Source organism: Oratosquilla oratoria, unplaced genomic scaffold (genome assembly GCF_046742065.1).
Source record: "Oratosquilla oratoria isolate Oo_2021 unplaced genomic scaffold, ASM4674206v1 SCAFFOLD111, whole genome shotgun sequence".
NCBI classification, from domain to species: domain Eukaryota; kingdom Metazoa; phylum Arthropoda; class Malacostraca; order Stomatopoda; family Squillidae; genus Oratosquilla; species Oratosquilla oratoria.
Window position 1 is genome coordinate 294,076 of NW_027467468.1, and position 9,148 is coordinate 303,223.

Consider the following 9,148-nt stretch of genomic DNA (forward strand, 5'->3'; position numbering starts at 1 on the left):
GGATTTCATATCTTCGCCCAAAGGTAAAGACTTAAGATATTTGCACAGAAAGGTTTTTCTCTTTGGAAGTTTTGAGGAACCTAGATATGCATAAATACGAAAAAACAAAATTGTGTTTTTCAAAAAGGCCTCTGTTCCTGAGCAAAGCCATATACGCTTGGGAAAAGTAGGGTTACATGTTTTATATACCTTTATAAGTAGAAAATGGATCAATATCCTTCTAATGATACGAATAGAAGCTGTTACTGCAAAAACATTAATGGTTCCATTGGACATAAACTTAGTCACAAGCAAAATTTGACCTACGCTACATTTCTCACGTCAAAGACTTTTTTCATCACATGATATGTTTTCTATATATCTTCTTCGCGTTCTACTTCGTGTTCTACTTCGTGTTCTTCTTCGCGTTCCTCTTCCTCGCGTTCTTCTTTGCGTTCTTCTACGTGCTGGGGATCCCGTGTTGGGGTTTCGCCACGAGGCCGAGGCCGAAGGGGAAAACGAGGGATTAGAGCGCGGAAAGCTGCGGCCGTGGGCCGCTGTTTGCACAGCCAAGCTCCCGGCGAAGCCGGGGAGGGCGAAGCCCGCGGCTTGTTTATATATATATATATGTATATATATATTTATATATACATATGTATATATATATAAATATATATATATATATATACATATATATATATAAATATATATATATGTATATATATATATTATAAGTATATATATATATGTATATATATATATAATGTATATATATATATATATATATATATATATATATAGTGTTGAAAAATACGGCATACTCGGGTTGATAGTCTTCTTATTAATACTTTCAGTCCTTCTCGCTATCTTTCTATCTCCAGGGGGAAGGGAGAGCACTACGTTATCAAATGAATCCATGGGGTGAATTTGCGGTACGCGCACAGATCTCAAGAGTATAAATTGGCAACTTTTCCATCAAGAATTGAGTAGAGTCATGCAAAATTTAACAAATAACGGCTTTCTAAAGAAAGAAGTTGATAGAAAATTAAAGATAAAATGGAGAAATTCCACAATTTTCAGGGTAATAAGGAAACTTGGAAGAGTTGCATTTACATTTTTTTTTTATCAAAATTCAATGTCATGCCGTTATAAAAAAGATAAAAAAGCTAGAATGTATGGAAGCTGTATTGATAAGATATCATTAGCCAGAAATAAATATCCAACGGAATACGTGTGGAACCTTGGAACTATATGGGGCACCCCACGGAGCGCCAAGGAGAAATTAAAGAGCACTTCTCCCATGGATTCATGCTGTGTCATATGCAATTCATAGTTTGGAGTTTCCCTGAATAAAATTACCAGATGCCAAAAGTTTAGGCGAAACGTTATAAGTTCTGCATTCTTTTTTTCCAAATTTACCATGGACTTGTTTGGTAATGTAGTGTTCTCCATTCCCACCCCAGTTAGAAAGATAGCGAGAAGGATTGAAAGTATTAATAAGAAGATCATTAATACCGAGTATGATGTATTATTCAAAAGAAAATGTTTTCAAGGAAACCTGCTCCCTAATTTTAGTGCGCGCGCGCACACACACACACACACACACACACACACACACACACACACACACACACACACACACACACACACACACACACACACACACACACACACACACACACACACACACATATATATATATATATATATATATATATATATAATATATATATATATATATATATGTGTGTGTGTGTGTGTGTGTGTGTGTGTGTGTGTGTGTGTGTGTGTGCGTGTTAAGAGAGAGAGAGAGAGAGAGAGAGAGAGAGAGAGAGAGAGAGCCTTCATCGAGAGAAGTTAATTATTTCGGGTCCAGAGGATCGTGTGAGCATAATAGTAACGTATGAATGTATATATATATATACATATATATATGTATATACATATATATATGCATATATATATTTATATATATATGCATATACATATATATATGCATATATATATATACATGAGTGGAAGGGTGGTGAGTTAAACACAGAGAACAGTTGAAATTTTATTCACTGACGTTTGGTCCTTACCAGGACATTCTCAAAGTACATACAGTTTCAGAAAATTAACAGCTTATATAATCCATCCTTGCCGTGTTCCCCTCCCTCTATACTCTCGGACGGATGAGAGTATAGAGGGAGGGGAACACGGGAAGGATGGATTATATAAGCTGTTAATTTTCTGAAACTGTATGTACTTTGAGAATGTCCTGGTAAGGACGAAACGTCAGTGAATAAAACTCCAACTGTTCTCTGTGTTTAACTCACCACCCTTCCACTCATTTGTCTTCCATACTTCAATATATATATATGCTTGAAGACCCTAGGTAGGTTGAAGCTGCACCTCACATCCAGCTTCAACCTACCAATGCTTGTATTTTCATATATCTATATCCTTGTAATGATCTCTATGTTCATTTTTACTTACCTGAAGGTGGTTGTACGAGTCTATTGAACGTTTGTATTCTATATTTTTGTGTTACGTTCTTCTATCGAACAACAAAATGGAACTCTGAAGCCTTGTGTTTAACCTTCCTCGGAGTTATAAACAATTCATTCGGAAAATCGATAAAATCACTATGAAGGTCGTGTATATTGAATGAGCTCTGGTCATTATTTGAACGTGTCTACTTGAGATCTTACTGACCAATATATATATATATATATATATATATATATATATATATATATATATATATATATATATATATATATATATATATATATATATATATATAAGTATATATATATATATATATATTGAGACATTTTGCTATATATGGTACCAAACGTATTCCTTTATAGATTTTGTAGTTTGTCTTGTCTTCTTAATTTGCACATTGTGCATACTATAGATTTATTCCAGTCCTCAGGTACTTTCCCACATCTCAGCATTTGCCCAAGATGTGTTTTATCCATAGAATCCCTTCTTTCCCAATATTCTCGAATATCTTGGATGGAATCATGTCTTCTCCTGCTGCTTTGATTTTTTTTAATGGCATTTCTATTTCATCATGCGTAATTGGTCTTTCGTCTGATTCTAGAATTTCATTTATGTTGCTCTCTGGTTCAGTTGCTTCCTCGGCATTTTGTATATTCAACAAATTTTTGAAGTAATTATTTTCATCTGTTAATTTCATTGGTAACTATAAACAGTTCTCTCCATTTTCATCTTTAGCAGCATATGACGGCAGTGCTGATACCCTTCTAAAGGTTTTAGCTATTTTGTGAATTAGCTTTCTGGTTCCTTCTAAATCTTGTTCCAGGTCTCTCCCTATTTTCTCTAACGATATATCTTTTTCGTTGTTTTTCACTCTTTCTGCCTCTCTTCGAGCTTCAACGTACTCCTCTTGATCTTCTATTCTCCTCTTTCTCATCCATTTTAGGAAATAATTCATTTTCTTTTTGAAAGTTTCTTAAACATTTTCGGTCCACCTGGGCGTTTCTTTTCATTGTATAACTTCCTCTGCAAATCTTGTGATCGTCGAATGGAAGGCGTTCCATCCCTCTTCCAAATCTTTTCTTCCAACATCGTCGGATCTATTTTCTCTCAATCTGCATTGGAATGCCTCTTTACAGTTTTTATTTTTCAAACCCTCCACTTTTTTTTTTATAATTTTCAGATATTTTGGTTTGGCAATTTCTAGTGCAACCACAACCAGCCTGTTGTCTGAATCGCATTTCTGAAAATTCTTTTGTTCCTTGTTGACATGAGATCAACCACGAAGTTGTCGGTGTATTCTTGCTGTATGCTATTCCACCTGTACCAAATCCATTTGTGACTTTGGTGGTGATCATGGAAACTATTCATGACACTCATGCACACAAAAATCGAGGAACCGTTCCCCTGATGTGTTCTTTTTTCTTTGAGCTCCTATGACGTGTTCTGATCCTGGGAGGTCTTTTCCAACGTGTCCATTGAGGTCATCCAGGATGACCACGTCGTCGTCGTATGGTAAGTCATTCTTAACACTCTGGAGGTCTTCATAGAACACTTCTCTCTCTTCTGCCGGTCTTTCTTGCTGAGGTGCGTAGACTTGTATAGAATATAAATTCATTCCACTTGACAAAATCCTCTCGTTTTTCTCCTCCATTCTGCTGATTCTTTGTTTGTTCATCATCACCATCAGGAGGGGGCTTACGCCAGGGAGCGCGTCGCTTCACTCCTGCGCCCGGCGCCAGTCGCCGCTAGCTCCGCCATGTAATGATTCTCCCACTCCATGTTTGGTGTCTTCTCCTCCACTATACGTATATCAGTTGATACTTATCCTGCCAGACCTTAAGGCATCTTCTTGCAAGTCTTGTTCCACAATAGCCAATCGTGTCAACTTACCTTAAGGCATCTTCTTGCAAGTCTTGTTCCACAATAGCCAATCGTGTCAACTTTCCATCTAAGTATGCCCACTCCAGAGGCAGGGGGATCCATTTCCGTGCAGTTTGTTGATCAGCTTCACTCCGAGGTGGTCCTTGGAGCTCTTGGCTTCTCGACTTTGAGGCAAAGTCGATCGCGAAGAACCTTGGACTTATCTACTCAATTAAATTACTTTGTTTTATTATTTTTCCTCTATTTATTTGTTTTGTTTTTCCATTCTTATTTTTTTTTTCATTTTATTTCGTCTCATTTCATTTCTTTTCGTTTCGTTTCGTTTTGTTTCGTTCCATTTCATTTTCGTTTTCTTTCGTTTTCCAAAAATGGGCCTGTGCTTAAGATTTTTTTCCTGAGGCCCTTTTGGGTCTCAGCGCTCGAGAAAAACCTCTCCAAAGGCTCTTCTTTTCCCGTTTTTTGTTTTGTTTTGTTTTTTATTTTTTGTCTGTTGACTACATGGGCCTGGGTCTTCGCAGCCAGCCGCCACTTCTACGGCAAGCGTCGGTCACGAAGACCTTTCATAGCGAAGACGACATTCGCTCTGCTCGTCGACACTGGTCCTTGAGGTCGTCCGCTCTCGCCAAATTGCCCGAGGTAGGAGGGAGGACGCTCTCGTTCCTCCTCCTGGAGCAGGACGGCGGCGCCGGTGTGTCCTTCGACCGTTATCACCAAAGTCGCCTTTTTTTGTCCTGCTCTCCGCCCTTGGCTCCATAGTCGTTCGTCGGCACATTCAGCTGCTCTTCTATTTTTTTTTTCTATCTTTTTATTCGGTTCGTTGTCCGTTGGCTGCTACTGTTTTTTGTCTTTGAGTCTCGCGAGGGGCCAAAATATTGTCCTTTTTGTTGTTGTCGAAGTCCCCCAAAAATCCTCGAGGTTCTTCGGGAAGACGACGAGTCACGACTGGAAAACAGACTTCCCGGATGAAGGGTATTTGGGTACACACTTGAGTGTGTGTATGCATATATGTACAGTATATACGTATGTATATACGTATGTATGTACGCATATATGTATATACGTATGTGTGTGCGCATGCATGTATATACGTATGTTTGTACGCATGCATGTATATACGTATGTTTGTACGCATATATGTATATAAGTATGTGTGTGTGTATGTATGTATATATGTACGAATGTATGTGCATACGTATGTATGTATGTACGTATGTATGGATGTATGTATGTATGTACGCATGTATGTATATACGTATGTATGTACGCATATATGTATATACATATGTATGTGCGTAAGTATGAATATATGTACGTATGTAGGCATGCGTATGTGTAACTATGGATATATGTAAGAATACGTACATATAAGTATGTATGCATGCATGTTTGTATGCATCCGTGTATTTATATACGTATACATATATACACGAATTTTACATGTATGTATATATGTAAGTATGAATATAGGTTATATAGGCATACGCATGTGTGAATATGTATACATGTTTGTATGTATACGTAATGTGTATGTCTGCATGTATACTTATGCATATGTTTTGAACACGTATACATGAATATATAAATGTATGGATATATCCTGGTATATAAGTATACATGTGTATAAGCGTGTACGTATACATGGTTGTGTGAATGTATGTGGTCATTCACATGTGTATGCATGCATATATGTAATTATGCACATATATATGCATGTATGCACGCATATGTGTGCATGATAACATATGCATGTCTCCATGTCTTCGTGAATGCATATATGTATGTATACATACATGTATATGCATGTATATGCGTATGAATGCATATATGTGTGTATGTATAATATGTCGATATGTATATATGCATGTATGTATCCGTGTAGGTATGCATATATGGATGTTTGCATGTAGGCATGTCTACATGTATGTTTGTATGTGCGCATGTATACATGTATGCATGTGTATGGATGCATGTAAGTATGCATATGTGCATGCAACTATGTATATACTGAAAATCCATGTGAACAAGTTGTATAGACACGGTAAAGGAAACTTGGACTGGAGGTGAAGCTTTATTCCTGACGTTTCGTCTAACGACTTTCTCAAAGGAATGAGCATACTTACTTACTTAAGGACAGGATAGGTAAGAGGTAAGAGGGAGGAGAGGGGGGGAGGTGTGTATGTGTAAAAGAGTAAAGGGGGGAAATGGAAGGAAGTTAGAGTTATAACAGGTGTGGGGCAGACCCACTTGCTGCTTTAGTCATACATAATTATATATATATATATTTTTTGTTTGCCATGAAGCTATGCCAAGTTGTTCTTAAAGTTGGTTGGAGGCTGGTCCATCTTCCGCAGGATTGGATCGTCTGTTCTTCTTCTTGAGTTGTCTTTTTGATTGATATTGGCTGTTAATTGTTAGTTTTTGACGTTAATGTAGATTTTTTTTTTTTTTTTTTTTTTCCTAAAAATGTATACGACTATTTGTTTTACCTAATATAGGTTTTGAAACAATTATAAGGGGGTATATATATGAATATCTTTTATTATTATTTGTTTTTTCCTCTTTATTATCTTTATTATGGTGGGGGTGTCTTAATTTCTACATGTCGTATGCATTTTTTTTTTTTTTTTTATTTTTTTTTTTTTTTTCATTTTTTCCATTCTTCAATGAGTATGATTTATTTTTTTCCCCATTGGGATGACGACTAGTGATTTTTATGGTCTATTTTGCATTACAATGTTGGGGGAGGTTAGTGACTTCAATTACCATACTCATTGATTGTATGATATCACGTGCGATTTATTCGCACGTGTTATCATTTTTTAATAACAATAGTAATAATATTAGTATAATAGTAGTTATATTGTTAGTTGTGTTAGTATGGTTAGTAGAACAATGAAGGATAGTGATGTATTTTTATGTTTATTTGTGTTTAAAGTATGTATTTAGGTTCGGGTGTAGGGCCGTTTACGATAGGGGACACTCTAGGCCACCAGTTGTGATCGTGTCCGTCTTCTATGTCTATGTCTTCGCTGTTTTGTACTATTTCTGGGTTTGTTATTGTAAGTCTGTTCCATGTTCTGTAAGCTAGTCTATGAAGTCTTGTGTTAAGTGGTTCGAGTTTATGTTGTATGTGTAGTTCTTCTACTGTGTTAAGGTATGGGGGTATGGAGTGTGTGGCGAATCGTAGTGCTTTGTTTTGTACTGATTGTAGTTTTTGGAGTTGACTTGGTTTTAATGTGATTGTTGTTATTGGAATGTATTCTAGTTGAGGTCGTACAAGTACTTTGTATAGTCTTAATAGTAGTTTGGTGTCAAGGTTTCTGAATCGTTTTAGTGTCTGTAATGTTTTTCCTGCTTGTATTTTTCTGTTGTTTGTATGTGTTTGTAGGCCTCTGTTTCCAAGTGTTAATCCTAGTATTTTTATGTTTCTTTGTTTGCGTATATGTGTGTCTCCTGTCCATATTTCTGCTGGTTTCTGTGTTGATATGTTTAGTAGTTGGAATTTTGTTGTGTTTGTTTGTATTTTCCATTGTTGTTCATATGTGTTTATGGTTTCTATTGTTCTGCTTGTTTTTAGTGCTAACATGTTTTTGCCTTTTTTACTTGGGTATGTGATTATTTGTGTTAGGTCGTCTGCAAATTGTACGTGTGTGACTCCGTGTGTCGGGTTGGGGGTGTCGTGTGTGTAGAGGTTGAATAGTGTTGGTGAAAGGATACTTCCTTGGGGGACTCCACTGTATATGTTGAAGGTTTTTCCTGTATACTGGTGTATTCGTATTTGTGCTTGTCTGTTGTCGAGGTAATTGCAGAGTGTCCTTGTTAGTATGTCTGGGAGGTGTGTTTGGTGTATTTTGTATTTAAGTCCTGTGTGCCATATTTTGTCAAATGCTTTTGTTATGTCTCGTGAAACTATGTTACATCCGTGGTTGTGTCGTTGACTTATGGCTATTGTTTCGTATAGTGTGGCTATGGCTGTGTGTGTCCCTCTTCCTCTTGTGAATCCATGTTGGTTTTCGTTTGTTAGGTTGTTATTGTGTAAGTGTTTGAGTAGTCTTTGTAGTAGGAGTTTTTCAAGTATTTTTCCTGGGACTTCAAGTAGTGATATAGGTCTGTAATTGTTTATGTCTGTGATGTTTTTTCCGTGTTTGGGTATGAATGTTAGTGTAGCTGTTTTGAATATGTCGGGGAAGTATCCCATGCTGAATGTTTCATTAAAGATTTCTGTGAGTAATTGTAGTGTTGAGTCCGGGATGTTAGTTAGTGTTATTTTGTTTACTTTTGTTTGTCCAGGTGTCTTGTTTTTGAAGTTCTTTATTATCTGTTTGACGTTATCTAGTGTAAAGGGTTTTGTGAGTGTGTTGTCTGGGTCGAGTCGTCTCATGTCAGCTAAATTGAGAGGGGTAATGTCATCCTGTATTTCTTGTACTTGTGTAGTGATTGTTCTTTCGTGTTCTATGTCAAATGTTGCGTTTTCTGCTGGTGTGATTCTGAATATCTTTTTCCCCAGTGTTGTCTGAATATGTGTTATTTTTCTTTGTCCTTGTGTATCTTGTGGTTATTGTGTATGATGTAAGGGGTGGTGGTAGTAGGTGTTCCTGTTAGTCGTTTAATTTGTGTCCAGAAGTATTTGGAGTTATTGAATAGTAGCTATATATTACGAAATTCATTGATCCAGTGTTAGTCGTATATTTGTTTGTTTTCATCTACTAGTTGATATTGGATGTCGCGTAGTGTATGTTTTGCTTGTGTTGTCCAAGTGCCGGTAATGTGTGCTTGTGTTTGTAGCTGCTGATAT